This window comes from Athene noctua, chromosome 1, assembly GCF_965140245.1.
Source record: "Athene noctua chromosome 1, bAthNoc1.hap1.1, whole genome shotgun sequence".
Taxonomy (NCBI): domain Eukaryota; kingdom Metazoa; phylum Chordata; class Aves; order Strigiformes; family Strigidae; genus Athene; species Athene noctua.
The window spans coordinates 251454001-251474105 of record NC_134037.1 but is presented as its reverse complement, the minus strand read 5'-3'; the positions used below and the strand labels follow the sequence as shown (position 1 = coordinate 251474105).

The 20105-nt window shown below is 38.2% G+C and overlaps 1 protein-coding gene across 6 annotated transcripts in view; it reads left to right on the top strand.

The window, feature by feature from the left end:
• Positions 1-6322: 6322 nt before the first annotated feature.
• The window catches only part of CNTN5 (contactin 5), a 670135-nt gene continuing 656352 nt past the window's right edge, over positions 6323-20105 (top strand). For 3 of the 6 annotated variants that reach the window (XM_074916703.1, XM_074916759.1, XM_074916712.1), the window contains exon 1: positions 7588-7720. The gene's annotated coding sequence lies outside the window, so the exon portion shown is untranslated. Of the gene's footprint in view, positions 6516-6777; positions 6897-7587; positions 7721-7783; positions 7850-20105 lie in introns of those variants that run through there. The other 3 variants (XM_074916722.1, XM_074916731.1, XM_074916788.1) reach the window with 3 other exon arrangements.

Sequence of the window (20105 nt, the reverse complement as noted above, 5' to 3'; positions counted from 1 at the left end):
GATAAATTTATCCAGATTTACTTACGCATTACATTATTTATTGCATTGTCTTATCCATTGCATTATACTCCAGAAGTCCCCATTTTCTTTGGTGACCCTGAAATGCTCAAGTGACTATTCCAGAAAGAAATGGGGGGTCTGAAGATTGCAGGAATTTTCTTTCTAGTACTTCCTTCACAGAGTCACAAATCTTCTGGAACAAAAGATAATGGCATATACCGTGGGTTATATAAATTACTTAAGTCATAAATTCCAGATTTTTGTTATTTTCCTCAACATGAAAATCACCTGTGACTGAAGGCTCATTATTTAAAAGTAATGAAAATCTTACTTCACTGCCAGTATTGTTACAGGTATACTATACTCCTGAGAATATTTTTAGTGACAAAGATGATTCCTATATCAAGCCTCCTCTTTTAGTGTATTTCTGTTGAATTTGGGGCAGGGATAGAGGTGGGGGAGTTAGTTAAAAAAAAAAAAAAAAAAGCATTTGTTACTGTGTGCTCAGGGCCATGGGAATTCTACTCCTGATTTTCTTCATTAACAGGAAAACATGGGGAAAATATTTTCTTTTGCAGCATCCTACATCTTTGGAAGGAACAATGGTATCTTGATATTTTAGAAAGTAGACTGCAATGCCCTGGTCTATAAGGGCAGAATTCTGTGTACCATTGTTAGATACTTAAATAAAAGGGTTTTTTTCTTTCTTAAGTACCAACAAAAATCAGAGAAATATGGAATTGTTCAATATCTTTGAAAAAAACAGGCCACTTATATTTAGATATTGAAATATGAGTTAAGAATGTAAATTTAGTAGCTTCCCCTGTCTGCATTCAGAAGTCATGGACTCTGACCATTCTGTAATTGAATGGAGAGCAGTTGTTTCACCCTTCATGCTTCTGGCTATTTTGACATGTAGGTTAGGAAGATACTGGGATTTATCTTTGTAACTATCCAGTTTTCTTTGCTGCTGAAACATTCCGCTCTAATTATGGATTGTCCTTCTAAAATTCTGTGGTGCTCAGAGAACCTCTTATTTCCCTTTTCGTTTTTCTCTGTTTTGAGGATTATGACTCACCACATCCCCTAACTAGACTGCTATCAGAAGAGCTCATGTTACCATGGGATGGATGCAGTGGTAAAGATCTGATCTTTCTCCACTCTTTACCCCTTTGTGCATTTTGTTTCTCTGTGCAGTAGAAGCTTTGCTCCATGTTTGTAGAAGGTAAACCCAGTCTCCAGGGGACACTAAATCTTTCCTGTGCATATGGTGAGGATCAAGCTGGAAGCAATGAGGAAAATTATGGTTTTACTTTTCCTAGCATACTAACTAGTACAGTTGTATCTCAAAATTAAAAGCAATGCATTGTATCTCATAACAGATATTCCAGGTATGTCTCCCACAAGGTTAGGAAATCAAGGAGAGAATATGAATCTGCAAATCCCTTATGATCTTTATTCTGCCTCTGAAAATACAAAACTGTATTGCACTTACACAAAGCACACACAGAAAAGTAAGAGGAACCATCTCTGATGGTCTGTTTATCCTGCTTCTGTCCGTAGTCAGGAGACTGATTTTTAAGAACCTGTTCCCCTGGTTTCTTTTGGACCAGTTCCTCAGTGGAAAATCAGTGTATAAATGGGTTTGGTGTAAGGCTAAGTTATTCGCATCTGTTGCTTCTCTATGGCTCTCCCAGTGGCTGTGACTTGTGCAGAGACAGAGGAACTCCCAGCCTGTCCCCCGTGGTATTCAGTTATTAACTGAATACCACAACATTTCTAGTTTACTCTTTGATGACCATCAATTTTGGTAGTAACATATGGCCTGTACCTGGATATATCAAAATATGTAGTATGCTGCCTATTTTCTCTTCAACCAGGCAGCAGTGGAAGTTTACACCGGGGTTGTCCACCAAGGAACAGAATGGCCTCACCACCCCTGAAGTGCTTGAGTAACTGAAGTCCACCTCTATCATCCTCTCTTACTTAGACCATGGTTCAATAAAACAATACGTTCAGTTTACGAGTTTCTCTTGCAGAACCAAAAAGACCGTTGTGGCATGATATAAAGCTGTGATATGGAACATGCTTCATTATACTGCTTCCAAACTTTTTCAAATAGGTTAACTTTCTCCCAGTCTTTATGTTGGACCAGCTGTCATCTGTCTGCACTTCTGAAAATTTAGGAGGTTGAAGTCCCCAGAGGTTGATCTTATTTGTTTTATTTATGTAGCAACTTCTTCCTATTGCTAACGTCTTCAGTTTGTTAATTATCTGCTATAACTGAAAGCTTGCATGGTAGGCTCTGAATCTTCTGCTGTTTGCCGAAGGCCTGAAGAATTATGTGTCACATTTACACACAATTCTGCTTTTCCCTCTACAAAATTTTCTTATAACTCTAATTATGCAGCCATGAGGAGCTGAATTAGTCTATCCAGATGTTCTAGGGGAGGGCAAAATATAGTGGTTGCCACTAAAATTAGACAGTTATGTACTAAAACAGGTCCAATGCACACCTTCCAAAAACTAGTATTTGTTGAGTTGTGTCTTCCAGGTACCTGCAGGAACATCTCATTGTAAATTGGGAGGGGAAGCGAGAGAAAAGTTCTCGTGCTACTCTAAAGCTTATACCCCCAGTGCTGTTGCAGACACAGATGTGGGGGAGAAATTTGTGCAGCCAATTATTTTCTTCAAAGTTCACTCCTTATCTTTTATTCTGCAATTGCTTAAGAAAGAACAGTGAAACATCCCAGTAATAATGGTGTTGCTTAGATAGCTCTCCATGTGGCAAAGAAAAAGAATACATTATTCTCTGCTTAAGAGAAGAGAAACTGAACGAAAAGGAAGGATGTAAAAAACAAGTAAGAGAAGAGCTCAGAAACAACTCAGACTCTGCAGATGTGTTGCATCTGTTTGCTTGCCCACTGGGGACACTGAGCTAGATTAAGGCATTTATACGGAGATGGTTAGACAACCAGATCAAATACACAAAATGCAGCTAGGTTGACTTAAAGTCTATAGCAACAGTAATACTGTAATGAAGGGGTGAATATAATTCTATGCATTAAACATTGAACATATACGCTATAAAACAGCTCATGATATTACAGTGATAGAGTAAACCCGGAATTGACCTTGCAAAGGATACACACGATCAAATGAAATTTTAACCTGTTTAAAACCTGCATGCCACTTCACTTTCAAAAAAAGATAAAAATGGTACTCATACATCTACATTTTATTCCTGATTATATTAAAAGAAAAAGTAAAAATATATCCTTGTAGAAATATTTGAAGTTAAAAAGAAGGACACAAACATAAAAAGTTGACATTCAAATTAAATGTGTAACTTGACAAGAACTTTAAGTGAGCTAAAAGCAAAAATAATGTAGCCCAGTGGGTATAGCATATCTGCCTTATAGTAGTCTTTAAGATTAACCCTGATCTATAAACTTCACAAGGGAAGATAAAGGCCATAAAGTCCAGTCTTTATGACTTAAAAAAACACCCAACATTTCTTTTAATTCCATCTCTATCTGTAAAAATAAGCAACCAATGAAAGTCACCTCTTTACAAGTAATTCCTTGCTATTGTCATAGTACAGTATGCAAAAAAATCCCCATTTATTAGCAAAAATGCTTCTGGCTTTAACGTTCTCTTTGGAAATATTGAGAAATGGAGCCTCATAAGTTATTCATAAGTTCAGAATTAATGCAGTCACTATTCCTGGCTTCTGATTAAACGCTGTCTTGTAACCTAGTAACACTGGAAATAATGACCAGATGATAATTTTCTGTGAGTTGAGTCAATGAAGAGAAGCTTTGATATGTCAAGTTGCAACATTACTTGCCCAACAGAAATAAGCCTAGAGACCCATCTACAGTTGTGGAGACAATTTCCTCACGTGTTTGTATGAGATAGTGTATGCAGGCAAATAATAGGTTCATTCTTGTTCTTTCACTAGGATAGCTAAAACAGTGGTAGATGGTGATGAAGGAACAGAAATTTACAATCTTAGAATAATGAAAAAATGAACTGAAAGTGAGGGGTTTTTTTCAGCTCATCCTCACTGATATAAGTGGACAGATTCATTCAACCTGATGTTGAGCTGTAAATCCTCTGACAGACTTCCATACAGTGTACAAGACCACAACAGTGTATAAAACTGTGTCACTCATCACGGGTAACTTATCTTGCTAGAGGCTTCAATATAAAAGACAAGCAAAAGACACAGAGAAAAAACTCTTTTAGTATTGCCAAGATTTAAGGCTAGAGTTGTGTAAGAACCCTCAGCAAATTCCAAAATTAAACAATTCCTCTTACTTGTGAATCCACAAGAAATAAAGGACAATTTCTAAAAATTAATCCAAAAATACCTGGGTTAGGAAAAATAAATAAATGTAAAGACAAATTACTAAAGAAAAATGCACACACATATATTTGTACACCACACAAGTTCAGAAAGCATAAACCATTGTAATGCAGTCACTGAAGTAGAGAAAAATCTTAAGAAAAAAATCTTAGAGAATAGGAACTACACAACAGTTACTCAGTTAATGTGTAATTTAAAAAAAAAAAAAAAAAAAAAAGAGAGAGACCTAATTCCTTGTAGGAGGGAAAAAAAAACCCACAAACAACAAAAAACAAACCAAACAACAAAAAAAACACCCCACAATCTGAAAAGCAAGGAAAGTAAAGTATAGAAGGGCAGAGAAGTATTAAATGTTAAAGCAGAAAGTTGTTATTGACGAGAATAGGAGAAGAGGAAGAGGGAAGAGGAGGAGAAGAGGAGGAGAAGAGGAGGAGAAGAGGAGGAAAAGAGGAGGAAAAGAGGAGGAAAAGAGGAGGGGAAGAGGAGGAAAAGAGGAGGGGAAGAGGAGGAAAAGAGGAGGAAAAGAGGAGGAAAAGAGGAGGAAAAGAGGAGGAAAAGAGGAGGAAAAGAGGAGGAAAAGAGGAGGAAAAGAGGAGGGGAAGAGGAGGGGAAGAGGAGGGGAAGAGGAGGGGAAGAGGAGGGGAAGAGGAGGGGAAGAGGAGGGGAAGAGGAGGGGAAGAGGAGGGGAAGAGGAGGGGAAGAGGAGGGGAAGAGGAGGGGAAGAGGAGGGGAAGAGGAGGGGAAGAGGAGGGGAAGAGGAGGGGAAGAGGAGGGAAGAGGAGGGAAGAGGAGGGAAGAGGAGGGAAGAGGAGGGGAAGAGGAGGGGAAGAGGAGGGGAAGAGGAGGGGAAGAGGAGGAAAAGAGGAGGAAAAGAGGAGGAAAAGAGGAGGAAAAGAGGAGGAGAAGAGGAGGAAAAGAGGAGTGGAAGAGGAGGGGAAGAGGAGGGGAAGAGGAGGAGAAGAGGAGGAGAAGAGGAGGAAAAGAGGAGGAAAAGAGGAGGAAAAGAAAAGAGGAGGAAAAGAAAAGAGGAGGAAAAGAAAAGAGGAGGAAAAGAAAAGAGGAGGAAAAGAAAAGAAAAGAAAAGAAAAGAAAAGAAAAGAAAAGAAAAGAAAAGAAAAGAAAAGAAAAGAAAAGAAAAGAAAAGAAAAGAAAAGAAAAGAAAAGAAAAGAAAAGAAAAGAAAAGAAAAGAAAAGAAAAGAAAAGAAAAGAAAAGAAAAGAAAAGAAAAGAGGAGGAAAGAAAAGAGGAGGAAAGAAAAGAGGAGGAAAGAAAAGAGGAGGAAAGAAAAGAGGAGGAAAGAAAAGAGGAGGAAAGAAAAGAGGAGGAAAGAAAAGAGGAGGAAAGAAAAGAGGAGGAAAGAAAAGAGGAGGAAAGAAAAGAGGAGGAAAGAAAAGAGGAGGAAAGAAAAGAGGAGGAAAGAAAAGAGGAGGAAAGAAAAGAGGAGGAAAGAAAAGAGGAGGAAAGAAAAGAGGAGGAAAGAAAAGAAAAGAGGAGGAAAGAAAAGAAAAGAGGAGGAAAGAAAAGAAAAGAAAAGAGGAGGAAAGAAAAGAAAAGAAAAGAGGAGGAAAGAAAAGAAAAGAAAAGAAAAGAGGAGGAAAGAAAAGAAAAGAAAAGAGGAGGAAAGAAAAGAAAAGAAAAGAAAAGAAAAGAGGAGGAAAGAAAAGAAAAGAAAAGAAAAGAGGAGGAAAGAAAAGAAAAGAAAAGAAAAGAGGAGGAAAGAAAAGAAAAGAAAAGAAAAGAGGAGGAAAGAAAAGAAAAGAAAAGAAAAGAGGAGGAAAGAAAAGAAAAGAAAAGAAAAGAGGAGGAAAGAAAAGAAAAGAAAAGAAAAGAGGAGGAAAGAAAAGAAAAGAAAAGAAAAGAGGAGGAAAGAAAAGAAAAGAAAAGAAAAGAGGAGGAAAGAAAAGAAAAGAAAAGAAAAGAAAAGAAAAGAAAAGAAAAGAAAAGAAAAGAAAAGAAAAGAAAAGAAAAGAAAAGAAAAGAAAAGAAAAGAAAAGAAAAGAAAAGAAAAGAAAAGAAAAGAAAAGAAAAGAAAAGAAAAGAAAAGAAAAGAAAAGAAAAGAAAAGAAAAGAAGAAAAATCAGCCTAGATCCTGCGGGTAGCCATTGAAGGCGCAGCGTGGGAGCGCGCACTACTTTTACGGCCGGTACGAAGCCGCCGAGGAAGAGGAAAGGGGAGAATTCGAGCGCCCGGCGCCGCCAGCCCTGCCCGGGGCTCCGCGCCGCGCCACCGCGGGGGCGGTGCCGCGCAGGGTGCGGCTGCGCGGCCCGCGCAGTGCCGGCGCGGAGGCGGGGGGGCGGAAGGAGGGCGCAGCGGCGCGGAGGCACCGCCGAGGATGGGGCGAGGCGGGGCGCTGCGATGTGTTGAAGCGGTCTGCGGTTAAAAGCGGAGGGATGATGGGGAAGGGAATAGGAGGGAAGGGGCTGCCGGAGCCGCGGCGCTACAGCTGCCGGCCCCGGGCTTGGTGCTCCTGGTGTTTTTCCAGTTACAGCAGCCCTGGAGAGATTATAAGGCGGAGATCGCGCGGGTGCGGTGCGGTGCGGGCAGCAGCCGCGGCTCCCGGTCCTGGCCCCGACTGCAGGGCGTGGGGATAGGGAGGGTCATCACCGCCAGCGAAGAATAAAATACATTCAAGAAAAAAGAAAATATTTAAAAAAAAAAAAAAATCTACCTGGAAGGAGGATGGGGAAGGGGGTGGGAAGGAGAGGATGGGGCAGAAAGTGTTTTCTGGGAGAAGCTGGTGTCTTTGGGTTAGAGAGGAGTAGCAGAGGAGGGGAGAGCGCTCGCCAACTCGCCCTCTTGCCTTCACGCTCCGGGTCAGAGGAGCGGAGAAGAGGAGAAAATCCGGGAGGAAGGCGGCGAGGAGGAGGAGGAGGAAAGGAGGGGGGTGTTTGTGCGCTTAGGGGTAGGGGCGAGCCGCGGCGTGAGGTGGCACACACATAAACACCGATAGACATCATCTATACATACGCACCCGTCCAGGCAGGGGCGGGCAGAGCCTCCGCCGCCCCCCCGGGAGCAGCCGGGGGAGGTGCCTGGTCCCCCCGCCGGGGAGGGGGCACGGCGGGGCCGGGAGGGGCTCGGGAGCAGCCGGCGCGGATGCCTTCACCTGGGTCTCTCTGTCAGTGAGCGAGGCGAGGAGGAGGAGAGGCGGTCGGGCTGGAGAACTACCGCTGGATGGTTTAAATAAAATAATTAAAAAAAAAAAAAAAAAAAGGAAAAAAACCCAACTGCAATCCTCTGCTCCCCACAGGCTCAGCACCATAAGGGACTGCTATATTTGAGGCTGTCAGGAGGATGGGAGAGAGAGACTGAGAGTCAGGGCGAGAGAGAGACGGTGTCACAGCCGCGGTAAGTGTCTTTGCCATCCCCCCAGCCGGGCACTGATTTCCCTGGTTAGACTTCGGAGCGTGTGCAGGTTATTTGTTGTAATATCCATCGCGGCATCTCTGTGAGCAGTATGCTGTGAAGCCAGCAATGGTGAGAGATCCCATTTTGGGGCTCCTACTGCAGGTTTATGTGTTCTGTTTTTTGCTTTGAATCTTACATTGAAATTGTTGTCATAATTGAGCTGAAAAGTTGAAGCAAAAATTACTGTGATCTACTATGTTTCCTGTCATTTAACCAGCTAGCAAACTACTGCAGTGAATGAGTTGTGAAGAGAGATGTGAGGCTTTTAGAACAAATACATACTCCAGAGAAAGAATGCCTATTTTAATGTGATAATTTTTTATGTTTGGGAGAGCTACTGTGCTAATGCTTGAGGGTGAAACAGAAAATAACCTACCGTATTGAGTTTATAGTGATGCACTAAAAGTTGTGTTGTTGTGAAGTTCAGAATGGTACTTGGCTTTGGGATAAACAATTATCTCCTGAAATAGAAAAGTACGGTGCCTGAACTGTTCTCCTTTGCTGACAGGCAGAGGAGATGGAATTACCTAAAGATGCACTGATTTTTCCTCTCTGATGTGAGAAGAGTGGATAAGACTCTGTGGAATGTCTATGAGCTGGTTAGAAGACGAACTGAGTTATTTCTGTAACAGAGAGCGTTAAACTGTGTTTTTAAGATTTTTATCTCAGAAAAAAAAAAAAAAAAAGGTATCCATTGCTGTACCTGTACTTCAGACGTTTAGTTTCATTCCTGTTGAGCACAGAAACTTCATAAAACAAGTTACACAAGGTAGTGTAATGTGACTACTTAGGACTACAGTATGGTATGTGTTGCAATATTTCAGAAATGTAACAAAGTTTTTGCAAAGTTTGTTAATATTTTTTTTTTTAATTTGAGAAGTAATACTTTCCTTGAATGACACATTTTCAGTCATGTTTTTCAACGAAGGACCTGATGTCAGATTTTTCTAAGGAGTTACAGCATTTCAGTAGTTGTCAATGAGCTCTGAATGAGATCCTAAAGTTTGAAACTACAAATAAATTACATGCTCACTGTTAGCCAAAAGCTAAGGGGGATTCCTGATAATTAAAATTAGGATGACATTTTTGAATTAATAAAAGTGCAATTAATTCTTGCTGAGTTATAGTAGAATTCCTTCAGAAGTACTTTATGGCAATCAATATTAATGCAAGACCAGTTCATCATGATTAATATTATTACAGTGGATATCAAAAGAATTAGCAATAAATGGGGCATTACTTTAAAGTGCTATCAAAAAATCTATTAGAATTTGTAAAAATATATTTCATAAATTGTCTTTAATTACTGTAGCATTTATCTGAGAAGTTTCAATTAAAAAATAGACCAAACAAAAAATCAAAACCCTTTCAATATCTATCTTGTCAGGAAGAAAGACTCTTGTTTACTAGTGTGAAGTATATTAAAAAGAAGACAGCAAACTGAGACGTGAATATAGTAACTGTGGAATATTTCATGTACAGTGGCCCTCTGTGTAGTTTAACTATGTGAATGGTTAAGAGATATGGTTACAAAGACCAAATTTTAGAAGACAACAAATATATAAAGTAAGGAGAATGAAGTGTTAAGCATTCTTGAAGGTGAATAGTTTCAAAAGTAGACTATTCAACATGCAGTTCTTCTGTTTCATACACTTACAAAGCAAATGCCCATGCAAAAAGTCAGAACTAGCAGAGCGTGATATAAGTGTGAAGATAGCTATGTATGGTCTGGAGACCAAGAATGTAGATTTTAGTTTTATTGGTCAATATGAAGCTGAAGGTCATACTTTGAATTTTAGGTTAAAATGTCAGGGGAAGGGATCCTTATTTCATTTTATAACGAGAGCAGATGTACTAAGAGTGAAACCAGAAAATACAAAAAAATTTGACTGGCTGAATTATAGCTGAGAACTTAAAAGAAAGCAGCTTGAGGAAAAACATCCTAGCAACAGCTAAGGTAAAAGGTATGATTAAAACCAGTGCTGTTACAAAATAACAAAGGGCAACTTTAAGAAATGCATAACTTAGAGGACTGTCAGTACAGATTCAATACAGGAAGGTCATGACTGGCAAATTTGCTTGAGTCCCCTGAATAAGTTGCTGACATGGTAAACTATTGGGGAATCAGTGATATGATTTATGGGGGTTTCAGAAAATGTCCAGTTCTGTGCTCCATAAAATATTGATTTGGAAAGTAAATTTTTGAAAGTGTTGGATTGAATTCAAACCTGACTTAGAGATAGGGACCAGAGGGTGTCAGTAAAGGTAAAGAGCTCTGAATGAAAGGAGCATGTTAGAAGTATGATGCTTTAAGTGACAGTCTTCTTTGCAGATCCAGTTTTCTTTCTTGCTTGTTATAAAGCTGACATGTTCAAAAAGAGTAAATCTGATTTGCTAGCAATAGAGAAAAATCTGTTCCACTGAACAGATTCAGTACACTGAAAGTTTTCTGGTTAGGTTAATGAAGGGAATATTTATTTTAAGTAATTAATGCAAGTCTTTACTAAAGGCATCACAGGAAACTGTATGTTAAGAATATACATGCCAAGGGGCTGGCACTGAGCCATCTGAGGTGACTGGTTCAGTGGCATTGAAAAAATTGGTTCCTCTGAATGATTTTGGCTTTCTGCATGTAGGCTGCAATACAGATCTTAGTTCCTCTGAATTCACTGCATAATTTGCCACTGTTGGTCTGCTCCCACCATATGCTCCTGCTAAGTGCTTCTGCGTTGCACTTTCTCTCAGCTTCAGGACCACCTCAATCATTTGAACAATTTCTCGTACTCTAAAATACTAAACTGAAATCTGCCACAGTTTATACTGTATTCTTAAATCCTGAGAATTTATGTCAAATAGACATTTGCTTGCTAATATTAAATCGGTGTTTCACAGAATTTGTTTTCATCCTTCTGTCCATAGTTTCTCTGATATTTTTTTCAGTGTCTGTTATACCCTGTATTATCAACTTCTTAGCACTTTACAAGGGAAAAATACTCTGGAAGTGATGGAGTCCCTACAGAGTTTTATCTTCTGAACAATTCTGATCAATAACGCTACATTAGGGGCCATCTTTTAAAAAATTGCGAAGTTATTAAAACTTGGTAAGATAAATACACTTCGATTTTACTTAAGATTTCAAAGTCTCATAATATGTATGTACTTTTATCTGTGTTTATACACACACATATACTATATATGAGACTAATGATTCTGTGTCTTTGCAAGCTGGAATGGAAGCAACAATAACATTTTCTGGTTAGTGGAAGGAAATGTTATGTTTGTTTTTATAATTAATTTCTTGGCTGATTTATGGAAATATCCTGAAGTGTATGAAACATAAGAAAATGTGTTATTTTCTTATATGCTGCTTTCTAAAAGGGAGTTCAGGATGATTTCTTGATGTACTTCGTAAAGGCCACAAATCAAGTTTTAGGTGTTGTAAGTGGAGGTATAACAAGGGAATGCGATGTCAGTTTCTGTGTGCTGCGAATATAATAAAACATTAGATTTACCATCCATGTTACAGCTGATGTTCTTGGTCACACATGCCCATGGTTATTCTGTGTAGTCATCCACTCAGACTAGCTCCTAAGCTTACAGAGCCATGAGGTTGTGTCAGAATGACGGAGTAGTTCAGGCTGTCATACAGTAGTTACCAACACCATAGCTCAGCTCTTTACATCTCCTTCAGGACCAAACTTACATGTCAGTCTCTCAGGAAAAATTGATAACTCATCTCCATTCCCATAACTAGAAGTAGAAAATGCATCAAACTCTTTCCATCCATCAGAAACCTCTTTTGGGAGTTTCCTTTTTCAGTATGCTCTTAAATGTTTCATTGTAAATTGTGTTAAAACATGGTATCTTTGGAGAACCTTCTGCTGCTGGAACTAAAAGCAGACAAACATTGAAGGGAGTTTGTAGTAGTTACTGAGAGGGGTGAAGGAAGACAAGTTTCATCATGTAGGGAGTGTGGCTTCAGCCTCCTTGTGAGTGAGAAATGCTCAGTTTTTAATATCCAGAAGTTTAAGATTTACTTTATATCCAATGTGACTCCTAGACTGCAAATCATTTTAATCAAGACTAAATGTATGGCTTTGTAATTGATGTAGACATGTCAGCTCAGTTTTTTGGGTATCTTCCCTGACCAAATAGCACCTCCTTGCAAAAATTCATGAACCCTATTTTATTTGTATTGGTTTTATATATGTGAGGGACATTGCCCTGTGGCCCTAACATTCCTGCTATAGGTTGTAACAACCTGTTACAGTAATGTATTCAACCAAGAGTAGTAGCTACACAGATGGGCAGGTAAATGAAAAAGGGTTTGCGGTCATAATGTCAGAAGAAGAAACTAATCTAACAGTATAACTCCTTATGATACCATTTTGAGGAGACATTCAGACTCTAAACTTGAAAAGTGGTAATTCTTGCTTAGCCATAGAAAGACGTATCCAGGAGATGTTTGTTACAATCATCTTCAAAATGTGTTCTCAAAACTAAGTAGTAATTGGCAAGGAGTTTAAGAGAAATTTATTTTTGGAGAAGGTGATTAATTGTTACCTGTTTAAGTACACATGCATTATCTTTTCTGAAAGATGTCCAGTTATCCCCATTAGCTTACTACACAGATTTTCATATGCTATCTGCTCAGTTGTTCGCAGGTCTCCGCATAGATCTGGAGTGTAACGAACGAAACAGCATGAAAAGTACGCTTGACTTTGTTGACTCAATCTTTTACCTCTTCTTCTGAGATGGTTCGCACGGGGAATATTTTCCAGAAGTATTATAGTCACTCAAAAACATTATTCTGGACATGCTGGAATAGTTTTATGACATTCAACACTGTTAGTCTGCAGAGTCATTCAGCTTTGTCATGTTTATATTACTGTGATGTAATCAGGATTATTCATTTATCTTTACATTTATTCTTGTGATGGCTTGGATGGGAGACAAGATGGACAGATACTGAAATGGATGGAATAGAAAATACTGAAAATTTCATGAGCTATCTTGTTCCTGTACAGGAATTTCAGTATGCCTAACACACAAAAATGTGGTTGTATTCCAAACAAGCATTTGAAGTTCTGGATGTACAAACAAATTAAAATTCCATTCAGTTTGTTTTTTTCTATGCTTACTGATTTCTTTTCCACAAACGGTAACTGCCTGGAATATTATACAACCTACTTTCTGAACCAAATTTATGATATTAAACTTTGTATCTAAGGTTGCACATACACACTTAAAAAGCTGAAAAAAACCATCAGATGCAATTCTATACCTACTGTTTAAGTTACTTTGATGTACAGTTCGCCAATTGCATATATAAATTGTATATTTTTCTATTATGGCATAACTTGTAGGTACATCTATTTACATATGTTTAAAAAACTGCATATGCCACTGTAAAATGTAGTTGCCCCAACTGTCTCATTCACATCACAAGTCCATACTAAATAGTGTTTAGATTAGAACTCTGATTACCATAGAAGATTTGTTGTTTTATTAGCAAGGTCCTCTGACTCCATTATAAACCTTATCATTATCATCATCATTCGTAGGAACTAGGCACTATAATCATAAATCAAGATTGCATTGTACTAGGAGCTGTGAACACAAAAAGGTCCCTGAATCAAAGAATATATGGCGTAGCTCACGAGCTCTTCCATTTTTTTGCTGTTATTTGTGACCTTTGAAAAGCTTACATCTAAGGGAAGACATCTGTTTTTCACAGCCATGCTATCATGATCATGTACATATTTCTTCAAGACCACCTCCCACACCAGAAAAAAGCCCAAGATACAATCTGAAACACTATGACATGTAATGATCACACAGACATGCTATAAAATGTCTTGCAAATTTGTTTGAAGACTGTACAAGCAGACCACAATTACTCCTGAGATGCGTACTTTTTAGAACTCTTTTCTAAATTAATTCGTTCTTCATCTTTCCAAAATCTCATGCAGATTATTTCTTATTAAAAACAAGTATATGGACTTTCACATGAGATTCTATTAGAAATTAAGTTCTCCTTATTAAAGCTTTTTGTTTTTGTCAATCCAAAACTCATGAGTTAAAGAAACCAAATAATCTACTCACTCCTGTGCCATGGCCACCTTCTGCATGTCTGAGGTGATGGAAGCTCTTGATTTCTCAGTCTCAAGCTATGCAAGATGCTCAAAATGTTCTTACTCCACTGTAAGATATGCAGTGTCATGTATTATTGCTTTCATAAAACTCAGCTCAGGGAATCTGGGAATAAAGCCGTGACTTCTGTGATGTTGTAACATCTCTTTGATGTGTGTGTGCACAGCTTTTCAACTCAAAACCAGTTGTATAGTATTTCCTCTGTCTGGACTTTGGGGATGAAGTTTGGACATTGAAAGAGCTTCAGCCTGAGAAAGACTGACTGTAACATGGTTTTGAGAAGAGACATAATTGAAAACACAGAACAGATCAGATAACAAGGGAGGATAATTTATTAAGAGGACCATCGGTACACAAAGAGATAATTTAGAAAACATGATATATAGCTGAAATATCTGCAGTCTTGTTTTCCCCCTTGCATATCACAACTGACTGACTGCTAACATAAGTATTTATTTGCCTTATCAATCACTTTGTGCCTGAGTCATTCACTGATGGGCATAATCCTCTGTTTGTGACTTCACAAGGCATCTCTGGAGGAAATGTGAATGTCATCAGCAACAAATTGAGACATTTCTGAAGGCATCAGGTAGGAGGAGGATGTTTGCACAAGGGGCATATTAATCAACACGAGAAAATACACAGCATCAAAGCAGCATAATTCAGTTGAATTTGGATTAAACTGTTGCATATTTTCTGAAAGTAGAAAGAAGACTGATCAAGCCCTGCAAAAAGCAAAGCCCTTTTCTAGAAAATAAAGGTTGAGCAAACTGAGAAGCATTAAGCGTATTGGAGTACTAAAGATTATACCCTTAAAAGGTCATTTACCTCCAGAGGTTATTTGTTCAACATTTCTGTTATCCCTGCAATTTTCATTAAATATCCATGTTACTATCAAGATTCCTTCTCTGTCAATCTTCGTTCTTTTGAAACAGCATGACTTCAGTTGTAAAGGAATTTGCTAAGGATTTCTTTCAAAGCTTACAAAAATATGCTGAAATTATAAAAAATGTGTGCATGATTATGTAGTATTATAGGATCTGTAAATAAGAATAAGGTATGAGAGAAAAAGTAACCAATCATAGGTTTTGGTTATTTTGCTTCAACAGAAAATGATTACATGTCTTCATACATGACATTCTGTGTCAGATAAAAGCTGGCATATAATAAAGTATGGTCAGTTAAACACTTTAATATTTACTAAAAATATTGTTTATCTCAACAGCTGTGTGTTTGTTTCATGTGTTATCTAAGATTACAGAAAGGATAGCAGGCTCTTTTGTGGTACTGGTTTAAAGTCAAACGAATATGGGTTATGAGAAACCTGTCCAAAAACCATAATGGACATGGTTGCTTTTTGCAGCCTACAGGAGTCTAACTAAGCAGCTTAGGGGATCCCAAGTATTTCTCTAAAAACTACCTGTAGGTGGTATAATAAGATCTGGAATACTTGTCAGTGGAAGTGTGGAAGTCAGTGGAAGAAACAGACTATGAACAGCTTTATGCAAGGCAGTGATTTTGCACTTTTTGTTATTATTTCTGGTTTTATTATAGTACTGTGATGAGGTAATAGAGCAAAGGAAATACAGAGGTTTACCTTTTATTGGGCCTAATGTTGTTCTTTGAAGTGTCTGAGAAAAAAAGTGTCTGAGAAAAACTCCATCCATTAACTTGAAAACAAAAATTAAACAAAACTAACTTCCAGGATTAAGCACACTGGCCATGGAGTTATTTTACTTCTTTATGCCATACAACAGATTTTAAGACACCTTAGAGACATAGGAAGAAATTCTTTTTTCTTGTTAAAGAAAACAGTGCAGCAGTTCAGTCAATAGAAACTTCAACAGACTATTTACAGAAGGTCCTATCACAGGAGATTTTTATTGCTTTCTACTAATTTTAATTTTTAAATTATTATTTATTAGTGTATAAAAATATGATTGGATTTTGTGACTTTAGGTTTGTTGTTTGGTTTTTTGTTTTTTTTTTCAGTACAGTCTATTTTATTGCCATTTTCCTTTGATTTCCTCATTACCTGAGATTTTCCCACATGTTGGCTGGCATGAAATTAGTTCTCTTAATTTGTATGCTTGATTTGCCTTTTCTGTAATTTGGATTTTATTGCCAATGTCAGACAAAGAAGAAGGAGACGAGGGAAGTATTGAGAACACAACCCTTTATCACTCCCATTGCCACGTATAAAGGCATCAAATAAATGTATTTTGTTAATGCAGTAAAGTCAGAGTCCTTGTGGCTTGAGATACATTAAAGAGACTCTCTAGCACTCCAAGGACTGCCAAATTAGATGATGCTGAGGGAAAAGAAAGAAAAAATAAATAAGAAAAAAGCATTTTCCCATAAAATTCACACTGCATTTAACAAGCTTAAGAGAAAAACACTTAACCAAAGCTGAAATCACAGGTCACTACAGCTTGAATTTAAGAGCCAGGCTTTCCGCTGAGAGGCTGTAAACACAGGTTGGGTAGTACAGAAATGGTGGGGACCATGCAGTGATGAATTCCCCTTTCTCTGCTCGGTACTAAGAAGGGAAAATAAGGGGAAAGTCCACATAAATTATTTCTCTTCGGTGTCACAGACCTGCACCTGCAAACGGACAGTCCCTCTATTGGGGATATGGAGGGTCACACAACAGACACACAACACATTGATCAGGGATATTGAGGTTTTTTGATACACTGGGTAGAGGCTGTCACCAGAACACCATTAGGAATCAGAGGTTTTGTGCCCACTGTCCTGTCAAGTTCTCCTAAGAATACCTTAGTGATCCTTATGATATGTTCTGGGTATAGAGTAGGTCTTTTACAGGCTTATTTCTTCTCAGACGAAGCATGCATTTGAGGAGCGTATCCTTAAATATAATGAAAGCAGGCAGCTGAAGTCCATTGGCCACTTGCAACTGCTGACTGATGTTTTCTTTAACATTTTGAGCATATTTCTTATGCTTTTTCTACTTCTCTTTCCTCATTGCTGCGATATGAACATACCCTCACATTTTGCCTTTTAATTGTGAGCAGGCTTTTGTGGCAAATCTTCACTCAGAAGGACTCAGAACTGTCCAGAGCCAAATTCTGTGCTGGCATAAGCAAGTGGAGCCCTGCCTGCTCATTTTAGGATGACTTCCCCACCTTGTATTTACCTGCAATCCTCAAACTCTGCTATCCTATGAAGCATATTATCTACTGACAGTGATGGAGGAATTCTAGGATTTTAAATCTGCTACCAAATGTATTCTGGCTATGCTAGCGACAAGCAGAACTGAACAAAAATTACCCATTTTTGTTCTGTAAGTGTCCATCTGCAGCAATGATGATTTTCTGCCTAAATATTTTATTCTTCTGTGAATGTGCAAAAATGTGGATTTTTTTTTTCTCCCCCTGCCGGTTCTGCTGACAAGCAGAACTTTTTCATACAGCTCTATAATTAGGCTCCAGAGTCCTGTGGAGACACAGCAGAGTGGTAGGCTTTATATTCTGCAGCACTCAAAAGTTGCAGTTCACAGACGTGTGCGCTTACATCTATCCCACCTCTTTGCATGCTATAACTAGTCTCTTCCATTCCCTTTGGATCTGTCCCCCCTGTGTCTAACAAAAATTAGAATTTTGAGTGTTTCTTGTCCTAAACTGCAGATCAGCACTCGACCACTGTGTGAAAATTTTGACAGAATGGAGCAGCGTTTCAGGTCATAATTGAAAATCCCAGCTCAGGAATCTTTCATTTTTTCAGGTTGTGCAATGAAACCCTTGAATTTGATACCAAAATATATAACTCTTAGGGGTTTTCACACACTTCTTTTCAATATGAGCGTGAATTTTTGTTGTGGTTTCCATCACTGTACAGTGTTCCTGATTACAAAGCCCAGTGATGAGTATTTGTATGATGTTGCTATTGCAAATATATAAAGATATAGATCACTGGTAGAAGTTATATGTGGATTATTATATAGTGCTATTGCATGGTCTGTGGGGAAACCTTCCATTTTCCTTTAAAATAACCTTCAAACTAATCTCTTTTAAAGCATGCTATTTTAAAGACCATGAGTCTTTGCGACTTGAGTCCACACATAGTCTCAAGCAATAGTAAATTAGTAAAACTAGTTATACCTCCTAGAGATGGTTTGGTTAACATCTGCAGTTTCACAACTAGTAAGCTTCTATCCAAGCCATTTAGAAATACGGACTGATATGATTTGTTTAACTTTGTATTGGCACAGTTTGTAGAAGCTTTTCATGTTATAATATGGCTAATGAGACTTATGGCTTATTCTTTAGTTCTCTTACTAGCAAAGAACATTTCCTGCCCTTAGCTCATTTTTAGAGGTTTAATTAATAATGTAGACAGTTGAGTCTGCCTGCTTGGACTAGAATAATTAGCAGAGAGTAAACAAACACTTTATGTTTCACTTTATGAATGGTGTGGTGCCACTTTAAATATTTAATGTTTTGATCTGAGTGGCCAATCAATTCTTGCAGGGTCCCAGGTTACATCTACAATCTGGACAAGAAAGCTGAGTTGTGAGCAAAGATAGGCTCCCATAACCCCTTCCAACCGGCAAGGGCTACAGGACATGGAAGAAGACCTAAAATAAATGTTAAAAAAGAAGGTGTGAAAATGTAGAAACTGTCAGAAAAGAAGTGGTAAAAAAAAAAAAAAAAAGCAGGAGGGGGAGCTGATAGAAAGTAGTTTAATGCAGTTCAATGACTAACTGATTAGTTAGATCTCCATATGAAGTCCTATAGGAGGCAGGTGTCTCATACACATTTAAATCTCAGGTGGTGCCTTATTCTCATTCCTTTGTATATTTAGGGCAAGAAAAACTAAAATACGTATCTCTTAGTCAAATTTACAAGCTTTTTCTCATAAATATTGATGGTCTGGGGAAGAGAAAACCCAGACCCTGCTCACAGAGGAGACAAAGCTTGTGTCGAGTGTGCTGCAAATCAGTAGTGATTGCAGTTTTGACTTCAGGAACCATGTATGCATGTTCTGGCAACTTCATACATAATCTCCTACTGAACTTACACTTAAGCAACCTTGACTGCAATTTTGTTAATCTTAGGTGAAGTCTTGGGCAAGTACCTTTAAGAAAGGAATGCTAATTACACCTAATCTTTACTTCATGGTGTGGAATAGTACTTCTGATAGTACAGCCATTTCATATTTCTATCTGAAACTTTCAAAAACCATACTCCTTAACCTTAAAAATCTCTTTGCCTTTGTGGTTTATGTCTTGTCAATCTGATTACTTCTTTTCTGACAGTCTTTTTCCTACTTTCAAAATTGCAAAAGTACTGAATATCTGATAAACACATCATAAACTAATTTTAAACAAGCTGTTTGATTCAGTTAGATGTAGTTCACTTTCAACATCATGAAATATTCAGGAAATCACTTTCCCCTTTATATTTTTTTTCTGGAGAGAGAGAAGACGCAACCAGTGCCATGTAAGGCTGGTGAATAATACTATGTTCTGTCTGGTGCACAACTCAAAAAAATGTCTATAAGGTCCTTTCACTGTGCCCACTTCGATGAATTAGTTCCATTACTACAGCCCATGATGAAGCTCCCGAGCTGTAACTCAGGGCGGTTTTTCCCTGCAACTGTAGTATTGATCATGATCATACGTAGGCGAGAGCCTTGCCCAATTTTCATATTTCATACCGAATTTGCAGGGTTGACATAAAACCCAGAAAAATATTTTCTACCCTCTTACGTTTGGTACAGAAGCCACTGCGCAACAATTAATACGGATCCCCACACTGCCATTTGTGTATGTTTGTTTTCCAGAGAAAGATCAAGCTTTGATCATATTTTTCAGTAGAGCCTGCTGACAGAAACATTTTAAAGACCGTGCTGCAAGTCTCTTGCCATTTGAGTAGAAGAAGTTTCCTGGAAGTGTGCTCTTGAGTAGCAGGAGGCTTTGTCTGAGCTCTGGCGTGTAGGAAATTGGCTCCATCTCATCCTCATGCTGGGGTGAGAGGCTTTTCACCTGTCAGTGACACACACCAATACAACAGCATGAAACACTGGATATATGTGTCACTCTTACTATTCCTTTTTCTCCTTTGGAAACAATCAACAACACACCAGAATCATGTGAGGAAAATGGAGGCTTACTAGAGTTTCCATATGAAGTGATTTTAATTTTTTTGAT